The sequence below is a fragment of the Mandrillus leucophaeus genome, unplaced genomic scaffold (assembly GCF_000951045.1).
Source record: "Mandrillus leucophaeus isolate KB7577 unplaced genomic scaffold, Mleu.le_1.0 Scaffold868, whole genome shotgun sequence".
NCBI lineage: Eukaryota > Metazoa > Chordata > Mammalia > Primates > Cercopithecidae > Mandrillus > Mandrillus leucophaeus.
Window position 1 is genome coordinate 100,560 of NW_012109452.1, and position 12,301 is coordinate 112,860.

General features: G+C 35.2%; 1 long non-coding RNA gene across 1 annotated transcript; it reads left to right on the top strand.

Moving 5' to 3' along the window:
- The first annotated feature begins 108 nt into the window (after positions 1-108).
- LOC105531123 lies at positions 109-1,718 on the top strand. The gene is made up of 3 exons (XR_001004739.1): positions 109-126; positions 241-324; positions 1,154-1,718. It is a non-coding gene; the product is annotated as an uncharacterized LOC105531123 (long non-coding RNA).
- The last annotated feature ends 10,583 nt before the right edge of the window (positions 1,719-12,301 follow it).

A 12,301-nucleotide genomic window follows, 5' to 3' on the forward strand; every position in this document is an offset into this window, starting at 1 on the left:
AGGAGCGCCCGTGGCCACTGAACTGCGCTGCCAGTGCTTGCAGACCCTGCAGGGAATTCACCCCAAGAACATCCAAAGTGTGATTGTGAAGGCCCCAGGACCCCACTGCGCCGAAACCGAAGTCATGTAAGTCCCTCCCCGCGCTGCCGCTGTCACCGCCGGGGTCCCCGACTCTCCCGCTGCCCCAAACCCTGTGCCCAGCCCGACCTCCTGCCTCATGGAATTCCCTTCTCTCTGCAGAGCCACACTCAAGAATGGGCAGAAAGCTTGTCTCAACCCCGCATCCCCCATGGTTCAGAAAATCATCGAAAAGATACTGAACAAGTGAGTTGTAATTTCCATATACACAGGCGACAGGAGCCGTTGGTCAGAAATACTGGCATCTGTTCTCTAAAAATAAAATCAGGGAAATCCAGGAGTTAGCTGAAGGACTAGAAATTGTAATTATTATTTTCACAATTAAAGTTGCCATTAAGGTTACTAGTCTGCTCTGACTCAGAGAATATTTCCGTATTTCAGTGCCCTCCATTCCCAGGCCTAACCCGTACTGAAATAAGTGAGGGTAAATGTGCCTTCCTAGAATACCAAGTAGATTTGACAATGCTAAAATGCCCCCTGCCTGTTTTGAGAGGATGTTTATGTCAGTCCCTAATGGGTTTCTGACCTGTAAAATGCAATGTCTGGTTTGGGCACTTCTGGCCTCTCAGCCTTCTTGGTGAAGAGCAGACACTACATTGACACCCCCAGTGAGTTCAAGGCTAGGAGCCCTGTCAACCTTATTTAATCTCTTTGAGCTTTAGCAAACTAGGGTAGATAATGATAGTTATTTCGTAGGGTTGTGTGCAGCTTAAGGGAGATCATGAATGGAAATTTCTAACCCAATGTGACAATCAGTGACCAATATGTTTTGGCTTTTCAAACCAAGAATCTAGTTGAGTCCACAGCCACCTCTTTCTTTAAAAAAAAAAAAAAGTAACATTCAGGAGTGCGAGTTTTCTGCTATAGAGGGCAGTGGGTACAGGCAGACCTTCCCTGAGTGGAGGGCTGGGTGAGAGTCTGCATGGGGACATTCCTCCAAGCAACTTCAGCCACCAGAGTGACAGAAGAGTAGCCTTCCTTAGCACCTGCAACAGTAACCCTTTTCTCATCACAGGGGGGGCACCGACTGACAGGAGTGAAGTAAGAAGCTTATCAGCCTGACATTGACACTTCCTGCAGGATGATCCCTGCCCTTACCAGAGCTGAAAATGAAAAAGAGAACAGCTGCTTTCTAGGGACACCTGGAAAGGACTTAATGTGTTTGACTATTTCTTATGAGGGTTCTACTTATTTATGTACTTATTTATTTATGAAAGCTTGTATTTTAATATTTTACATGTTGTTATTTAAAGATATGAGTGTGTTTCATCAAACATAGCTCAGTCCTGATTATTTAATTGGAATATGATGGGTTTTAAATGTGTCATTAAACTCCTATTTAGTGGGAGACCATAATGTGTCAGGCACCTTGATAAATGATAGGGTGGAGAATTGGAGGGCTGGGGGTTGGAATGTAAGCAATGAGTGGATCACTGTTAGGGTAAGGGAATGTACGTGCACATCTATATTTTTATACTTTTTTTTAAAAAAAAAGAATGTCAGTTGTTATGTATTGAAATTATCTCACATTATGTGTTCAGCATTTTTATGCTGAAGTTTCCCTTGGACATTCTATGTCTCGCTTGTAAGGCATAATGCCTTGTTTAATGTCCATTCTGCAGAGTTTCTCTTTGTCTTGGAAAAGAGAAGTTACCATTACTGTTTCATTTTTACAAATGATATGATAATAAAAAGTTTTATGAAAAAAGTGCTTATGTGGTTTTTCAAAAACTTCTTCTTGACCTTTAGTTCTTCCCAGGCGCCCAAGGTGTTACACAGTTAGACTGCAGATTCTATCTAAATCTGTGCCTGCTTCTAGCTGGCATTTCCCTTATATTTCTCTTACTCAAAACGGACTATCTCATGCTTTTAGAAAGTACACACTACCCCCCCATCACTTTGATAATTCTAATTTTGTATAACATGTAGATGTTTTTCAGACTGACCAATTTGTTACTCAAAATTAGTTCTTTACAAACTTTTGAATGTTATTGATATTTGAACATGGGCCTCTGCTAAAGCTGCTAGATGCTTTCAGAAGCGGTTTTTCAAACACTTATGCAATTCTTTTCCGTTTAATGAGGTTGGGAGCAAAAGGTAGAAAAAGTGATTCTGCTTAGAACTAAAAAAATATTGTTATATTTAAAGAATAATAATGACCTATTGAGATACTGTAATGTAAAATATATGACAAAAACAGCACAAAAGACAGGTTGGAAGATAATTGGGTTTAGACTCTAACATGTCTTTTCTATTGTTAGAGAAAGTATTAGAAAAAAATTGTAGCAACAACAAATATTGTAATTTGTAGGGCAACAACTCAAAGGAAAATGTATAATTTTGGACTTAATCTGAAAAGGACATAAAATAGTATAATAGAAAATACCCAACTAATACAAAAGAAGACAGAAATGCAGGAATAAGCCAACACATGGATCAAGGGCAGAAGAGACACAGCTTTACAGAAGAATTGCTGATAATATGAGTATAGTCTTCCTTCCTGAAGGTGAAGCGTAATTCCCCTCTCCAAGTGCGTGTAGCTAGACTTAGTGACTGGATTCCAAAGAAAAGACTAAGAAAAAAGGAAAAAAATTACAGTGGAGAAATTTGGCAGACAATCTTCACCAGGTGATCAAGGTTATTGTCACCAGTTATGGCATGTGAATATTATGCACCCCCTGAGATAATGTGATGGAAGGGCACTTCCCCTCCGTTTATGTGCTTCCAGAAAATGCATAACCTTTATATAATCATAACAAGGATATCATAAATATCTGAACTGAGGGACGTTTTACAAAACTCCTCATAAGTACTCTTCAACACTGTCAGGGTCATGAAAACAAGACAAAACCAATAACTTGTCACAGATTAGAGGAGACAAAAGTGATATGGGGACTAAATACAATGTGGTATGTTGAATGGGTCCTAGAAGAGAAAAAAGGACATTATTGGAAAATTTATGATATCTGAATAAAGATAAGAGTTTAGTTAACAACAATGTACCAAAGTTAATTTCTTAGTTTCGTCAAATGTACTACAATTATGTAAGATGTCAACATTAGGGGACGCTGAGCTAAAGGTCAGATATAGAAACTCTCGGTGCCCACACAAATTTTTTGTGAATCTAAACTTATCCCAGATTTAAAAGTTTATTGTTCAAAAGATAGGACAAATACAATAGCAGATAGTAGACTTAGATACAACTATACTAAGAATTCTAGTAAATTTAAACAGAATAAACACTGCAATTAAAAGTCAAAGATTATCAGACTACCTAAAGACGACATGTTTAGGCTACTTAAAAGAGACACACTTTAAATTATATCTGGAGATGAGGAAAAAGTTCTAGTGTTTTATACCACTGTAGAATAACTATAGTTAAAAGTAATATATAGTTTCAAACAGCTAGAAGGATATCAAAAGTTCCCACACAAATAAAGAATAAATATTTGAAATGATGGATATGCTAATTACCCTGATCTGATCCGTATACATTATATATAGAAACATTACTATGTACTTCATCAATATGTACAGTAATTGTGTGTCGATTATAAAAATACAATAAAAGTGAAAAATTGGACACCAGGTTCCTTGAAATGAGAAGAATTAATAGCATTACATCATATAAAAATGGGCTGACACGGCTATATTAATATACTGAAACCTGATCTAGATATATTAATATTTTTATTACTTAAAAACTATTAATATGCTATTCATATAAATAATAAGTATATTTATCAAAAATTGAATACTGATGAAGGCCTAATCAATATATTATGCCTTAAGGAAAGAAATAGTCTTGGAGATAAAAGGCTGTTTAAAAATAAAAAGGGGTTAAGTCAATAAGAGACCAACATTCCTAAGCTCTCATGAACTTACAAAAACATTATCAAAATATATAAACTATTTGTGAGGCTGAGGTGGGATAATCAATTGAGCCCAGGAGTTCGAGGCTGCAGTGAGCTATGATCGTGCCACCTCACTGCAGCCTGGGTAACAGAGCAAGGCCCTGTCTCTAAAAGAAAAAAAAAAATTCACACACACACATAAAGCAAAATGAAGAGGTCATAAAACAGCAATAGAACGATATATAATCATGGTTACGGATTCTAAGAAACTCTTTCAACACTTAATATGCAAAGCAGTACACATTCAGTAGCAGTATAGAAGAGTTAAGCATCATAATTAACCAACTTGGTTTGACTGACATATATTGGCAATTTACCCAGCAATTGCATAAATCACATTTGTCTTTCCAAAGAGAACATAGATGAGTCACAAATAATGTATAAAAACATTTCAAAATGTTAAAACATTACAGAAGTCATTTTCTGATCATCATCAAAGTTTTTTAGGATGATTTGTAACTGTCCTAGTTGAACTATGTATTCGTACACTGTGTGTGATATGTTTGCTGTGGTTTATAACTCATCTCAACTTCCTACATTGTACTTCCATAATACCAGAGTCATCATCATGACCTATATAATCATCTAGTATGATAAAAATGTTTCCATAGAGATTTTTGCTTATTTCCTGTATTTTTTCTGGTACATTCTTTTGTAATTTTGGCATTTCTGTATTTCTTGGATTACCTGATATGACCCTAATGTAATTTAATTACTCAATACTTTCCACAAAAGTTGAAACAACAGTCTTAAGAAAAGGCAAATATAAAGCTTATACTAAAAGCTAATTTTTTAAAAATTTCGGAATGATGTTCTCATCTACATATTAGATGGTGCTTGGTGTTATTTCCAATAAACTCAAACACTTATGGATTCTTGAAATCATCAGCATGTCTTTACTGCAGAATTAGAAGACGAGCAGTGCTGCAGAAGGAAGTGTGCAAGTTAAGAATCAAGGAAGAATTTCATGTTTGAAGTGTGTCTTTATCCACTATCTTTTACAAAACTGATCACAATCCCTTTGTGTTGTATGCATCTTGTGAATGTCTTTTGAATTTAACATCCACCATCCCTTATTTTCCACACATGCCTTGAACAGGTAGGTTACTCTTGACTTCCCACTCTCCCTATGGTAGATAGTCAATAAAGGAATCTGTCCACAAGGGAGATGAAAACAACATGAGGCACACGTAAAAGCATCACAGTGATGGCAACATCCAAACTGACAGACAAGCAGGATCCCACAGGCACATGGCCTCCCATGTGGAATCCTGATCTCCCCTCCTGCCTCATTTGCTCTCCTCTCCCTGCCCACAGGATGAACTCCATCTACCTGAGTCACTTGCTGCTTCTAGGACTTCCATGCACTTTCCAATTTTCATGCCTTTGATTGCTTGATTGTCTCCTATTGGACCATTTTCCATTTCTCAGTGTTGTCCCACCTACTGGAAAACTCTTCATCCTTTAAAACTCACATAAGTAACCACCTCTTGTAGGAAAACCTCTGTAACACCTCTCACAAACCCACTCATTAACCTGTAAGAGCTGTATGAGATACTCATCCTTGCTACTAAGACTTTGTGCATAGTTTGTCATGGTATTTACCAGGCGCTTCTAAAATCTTCTATTTGTACCTTCATCTCCTGTATGGTGTTGAGAGTTAGAAGGTAGCAGATTCTGTATTAATTGTCTTTGTATCTATGGCACCTAATTTCATTCCTATGTTACAATGCTGATGTTGGGAAAATGATCAATAAAAATGTTGAATCAAAGGAAGAGAGGAATTAAATTCAAGTTGAAATGCCCTTCTGGTTAGAAAGATAACTCAAGCAGTCAGTACAGTCAGTTAAAAAACACAACTCAAATTGGCTTAATTAAAATGGTAATTACTTCATTTCCTTATGAAATATATTGGTGTTTTATAAATATTGACACATTCATAAATATTAACAACACTTTGAAATAGAGAGTAGCGTTTACTTTGACTGATGTGTACATGAGATAAACCTGGATCCTAGAGTCCAAAAATTCTCTTCAATAACCAGTCTCACTGCAGGTCTAGCTGCCTTTCTTGGTGCTGGCTTTCCTTTATGCAAAGCACTGGCAAAGCTCCAAGCTATAACCCAGCAGGAAGCAAGGGACGATTTTTCCAGCCATTTCCTACCAAAGTGGCCTCAGGGAGTTTTTCTGACTTGGCCAGGCTTATTAGATCACTTGTCCAACTCTGAGCTATCAGGGTGGCTCAGGGTTGAAAGGAATGGCCATTACTACTTTGGGATGTCAGCTCACTCCCGGAGCTTTAGGGTAGAGTCGACCTATCTGAACCACCCAGACTAGAAGGAAGGGGAGATAGTTTCCAAAGGAAAGCCAGGATTCTGTTATCAGAAGGTAGAAGGGACTCAAACCAGGCAGAGAGGACAAATGTACTAAAAGCTAGGCCAAGTGGATGACATTTTCACTTGATGAAATGTGCTGGAATGACCAAGTGGATGCATCCAGAGATTTAATGCCACCTTCAGACGTCTGCATCAATAGTAGTAGTAATGGCAACAAAACAGAGTTGAGCACAGTTTCCCAAAGCACAGTTCTCCCAGGCAAGTTCCCCAAGGCACAGTTCCCCAAAGCTGAATTGTAAGGCACTATTGCCTAAGGCAAGCATGGTTAGAGCAACACTATACTGCCTCCCTATTCCTGCTGTTTCATTCGTACTTAGGATACAGAAGCAACTCTGGATTTTAAAGGCATATTAGATACTGCCAAGCAAAGCTGCAGGATACAATAAATATGTTAGTTCAAAATGGAATTTAGAAACCGATATTTTTATTTAGCAATGACTCTATTCGGGAGTTTCCATAAGTTTAATGTTTGGGCATATAGAGCTGCCATTCAGCTCATACAACGTGTCTTTGGCTAGGGGAAGCACTCATTAAAACAAGAAAGAACCGGATTATGTTGGTAGAACATCATTGCTTTCTTAATGTTCTGAAAAAATCAATATAGGGCTATTAGAAATTGAATTATGAGAACAGATATATTAAAGGTGGGAAAAATCTTTTTTTACACTTCATTACATAAGCAACTAATGTTTATTATGAAAGTCTTAGGCACAGCTATAGATCATTCTACAAAGTGGATTCTTGAAATATTTCATCCCTTTGGCTACCACTATAAATTTTTTGATGGTCTATTTATCCTAAGTATTTGCTTATGCTGATATTTTGATTTGATATGGAAGTCATTATGGCAAATATTTTCTTTTTTCTTAAGTAATAAGGAGAGTAAAGGTCTCAACAGCTTCCTATTAATGCTCAAGGTAAAGTATTTTATTTATTAAAACATGATAAAGTGTCCAAACTGGGTCAGCAGAAAACTATAATCCTTATCTCAGCAACTAAGAGCCAACCAAGATGTCTACTTCCACTTCTTGCAAGATCCTAAGGTCCAGTATGAATTTCCACTGACATGATTTTGAAGGTGAAATACATTGACTTGGAATAGGGGACAGATAGATAAATAGATGTAGACTTCATTAACTTTAAGTATATCATTTTAGTGGCACAACAGTTGTTTACATTAGTGAAATAACTTGAGCAGTTTCCTATTTTTTAGGAAAGAAAGTTGAGCTATTTAACCATAAGAATAACAAACATTAAAAAAATTGCTCTCCTAAAGCTCTCAATCACCTATCTCAGAAAAAAATTTTTAACTGTGTAGTGATTAAAGCCATACTGCATGGAGCTCAAATTCTGAAATATTAACTGTGAAACAGATGAGTTGCGTAAATTCCCTGCCCCTTCATTTCCTTGTAAATTGTAATATGGGGAAAAACCTGGTAACCACTTCCTTGGGTGTTTGAAAGGATTAAGTGCACTTTATATATATGTTAAGGACTTTGAACATTGCCTTTTACATCAAAGAGTTATTTATCATAACTATGTTCATTCAGCATCTTGTAAATAGGTAAAATGTTTCAGCTATACATTGAACAGAATTCTGAAGAAAGAAGCACAAATCTGCTAAGGTATTTTCCTTGGACTAAACTTAAAATTACTTAAATAATCTCTTAATCTTTCCTGCACTTAGTAATTTTTCTCCATTAAGTAGGTATGCAGGTGTACATCCATAATTAGAATATTGAAGTCATATTTTTGATGTTAAAGGAATTACTGTTATATTTCTAAGCTACTGATTATTTCAAGAAACCAAATATTTCCAACTAAGAATCTCAGAAAAATTAAATAACAAGTTCTCAATTACCAATGCGTTAGTCATATATGTTATAAATGAGATTATCTTTCATTTCTTACTTCCTTTTTAAAACAAGTTAATTTTCCTTCAGATTTCTGTGTGTGTGTGTGTGTGTGTGTGTGTGTGTGTTTTCCATAGGACAGTACTGATGATCATTAGGGGAAGAACAAAATGTAAATTCAGAAATTTGGTCACTTATATATCTTTTGTCATAATCAAGATGAGCCATCTTTACTTTTATTCACATTTTGCAGTTAAAATTGCTGAAACTGGAATCAGAAAAAGTCCAGTAATTGTATGAGACACCAAAAAATTCATTCCGTTTCCTTCTAAGAAAAAAAAAAGGAAAGTGAAAACAAAAATATTTTATTACAGGGTTTTGTTTAGCCAAAGTTCATTTCCATGTACAATAATTTTTTCCCCAGGTCAGTCAGCTTAGGTAATATGGAAAAAGTTATTTCTATCATATTTATAAAAATTGTTTGTGGTGTTTAATATGTATTGGTGTTTTACTTCTTTGGTACCAATGAAAATCAAAGGCGATAACAGATTATATGTCATCTACCAGTAATTACTGAGGTGGAAATTCCTACCCTGGAGCACAATACAGGCAGACGTTTTTTTGTTGCACTTTACTTAATTAGTTTGTAGACATTGTATTGTTTTAAAAAATTGAGGATTTCTGGCAACCCGATATTGAACAAGTCTATCGACGCCATTTTTACCAAAACATGTGTTCATTTTGTATCCCGGTGTCACATTTCGGTAACTTACAACATATCGAACTTTTTCATTATTATTATATCTGTTATGATAATCTGTGATCAATAATCCTTGATGTTACTATTGTAATCATTTTTGGGATTCACGAACTGCACCCAAATAAGACAGTTAATTGATAAATGTCATGGCTATTCAAAATGGCCCTTCACCATCTCTACATCTCCTTTGGCCTCTCTATTCCCTGAGACAGAGTGATATTAAAATTGGGCCAAATAATAACCCTATAAGGGCTTCCAAATGTTCAAGGAAAGACAGGGTTGTGTATCTCTCACCTTAAACCAAAAGGTAGAAATGATTAAACTTAATGATGAATGTATATCAAAAACCAGGATAGGCCAAAACCTATGCCCTTGCCCTAGAATTAGGGATACACAACAGCATTAAAAGAACAAAATAAAGAACAAGTAACTGGTTCTAAAATATGGAGGTCTATAAATTGTCTAACAAAGAATTCAAAGTAACCATCTTATACTAGCTCAATGAGTTCCAATGAAACACAGAGAGACATGTAAAAATAATCAGGAAAGCAATATTTGAACAAAATTAGAAGCTCAACAAAGAGAAAGAACCCCTCATAAAGAGCCAAACAGAAACTTTGGAGCTGAAGTATGACTAAAGTGAAAAGTCTGCTAGAGAGTTTCAATAACAGACTGTATGAAGAGAACATAGAATCGGTTAACTCAAAAAGAGATCATTTGCAATTACCCAGCCGGAAGAACAATAAACAAACAAACAAACAAACAAACAAATAATTAGAAAGACTATGGGACTTATGGGTGCTATCCAGCAGAGCAGAACATTATAAAACAGACACACAAAAAACATTTTAAGAAGTATAAAAATATGGAAATAACATTAAGTATATTTTCTGACCATAGTGGAATGAAACTAGAAATCAATAACACGAAGAAGATTTAAAAAATTCACAAGTAAGTAAAAATTAAGCAAGAAGCCTTGAACAACAAGTAGGTAAAAGAATGAACAAAAAGGAAAATGAAAATATCTTGAAGTAAATAAAAATGGAAACAGAACATGCCAAAACTTATAATACTCAGCAAAAGCAAATCTAAGATGAAAGTTTATAGTGTGAATACCTGCATTAAGAAGAAACAAAGACCTCAGAAAGCAATCTAAAGTTACACTTCAAGAGATTAGAAAAAGAAAACAAAGCTAAAGTTAGATAAATGAAGTAGCAAAGATTAGAGCAGAAACAAATGAGATGAAGACCCGAAAATAGTCTTGTAGTCTTATTAATAGAAAAGAAACATTGAGCCCATGAGCCGGCTGTATCCTCCCTGTCCACAGCTTCAGAGTGACAGCCAGTGTCATATTTCTAGATCAAATCTGAATCTCTCCCATAGGAAGAAGATCTCCAGGGGATTTAAGAAGTTCCAACATTTCAGAGGGAGGAAGGAAGTTATGCAGGATACCGAAGAAGAGGTTGTGCTATACAGACCTGGCTTCCACTGACACGAACAGTGGATTCAACTTTTGACACTGATAAGCTGTTGCCACCAAATGGAGGACGTAATTTGCAACATTTCAGACTTTTTCATTATTATTATATCTGTTATGATAATCTGAGATCACTAATCCTTGATGTGACTATTGTAATCATTTTTGGGCTTCACGAACTGCACCCAAATAAGACAGTTAATTGATAAATGTCATGGCTATTCAAACTGGCCCTTCACCATCTCTACATCTCCTTTGGCCTCTCTGTTTCCTGAGACACAGTGATATTACATTTGGGCCAATTAATAACCCTATAAGGGCTTCCAAATGTTCAAGGAAAGACAGGGTTGTGTATCTCTCACCTTAAACCAAAAGGTAGAAATGATTAAACTTAATGATGAATGTATATCAAAAACCAGGATAGGCCAAAACCTATGCCCTTGCCCTAGAATTAGGGATACACAACAGCATTAAAAGAACAAAATAAAGAACAAGTAACTGGTTCTAAAATATGGAGGTCTATAAATTGTCTAACAAAGAATTCAAAATACCCATCTTATACTAGCTCAATGAGTTCCAATAAAACACAGAGAGACAACTAAAAATAATCAGGAAAGCAATATTTGAACAAAATTAGAAGCTCAACAAAGAGAAAGAACCCCCCATAAAGAGCCAAACAGAAACTCTGGAGCTGAAGTATGACTAAAGTGAAAAGTCTCCTAAAGAGTTTCAATAGCAGACTGCATAAAGCAGAATATAGAATCGGTTAACTCAAAAACAGATCATTTGTAATTACCTAGCCAGAAGAACAACAAACAAACAAACAAACAAATAAATAATAAGGAAGATTATGGGACTTATGGGCGCTATCCAGCAGACCAGAATGTTATAAAACAGACACACAAATAAAGTTTTAACAAGTTTAAAAATATGAAAAGAACATTAAGTTTATTTTCTGACCGTAGTGGAACGAAATTAGAAAGCAATAAAATGAAGAAGATTTAAAAAATTCAGAAGTACATAAAAACTAAGCAAGAAAGCCTTGAACAACAAGTGGGTAAAAGAATGATCAAAAAGGAAAATGAAAATATCTTGAAGTAAATAAAAATGGAAACAGAACATGCCAAAATTTATAATATTCGGCAAAAGCAAATCTAGGATGAAATTTTATAGTATAAATACCTGCATTAAGAAAAAACAAAGATCTCAAGAAGCAATCTAAAGTTACACTTCAAGAAATTAGAAAAAGAAAACAAAGCTAAAGTTAGATAAATGAAGTATCAAAGATTAGAGAAGAAATAAATGAAACGAAGACCTGAAAATAGTCTTGTAGTCTTACTAATAGAAAAGACCAATAAAACTACGAGTTGGTGTTTTGAGAAGGTAAACTAAATTGACAAATTTTTAGCTAGACTAAAAATGAGAGAAGACTCAAATAAACAAAATTATAAATAGAAACATTACAACTGATATCACAAAAAATATACAGAATCGTAACGGACTACTATGAACAATTATACACCAAAAATTGAATAACCTAGAAAAAAAATGGATGAATTCCAGGAAACATACAAACTATAAAGACTAAATTATAAGGAAATAGAGAATCTGAATAGGTCAATAACAAGTAAAATGTTTGAATCACTAATCATAAATCTCTCAACAAAGAGAAGCCCCTGAACCAGATGCCTTCACTGGTAAATTCTACCAAAGTTTAAAAAAGAGTAATACCAATCCTTCTCAAAACTCTGCAAAAAATTAAA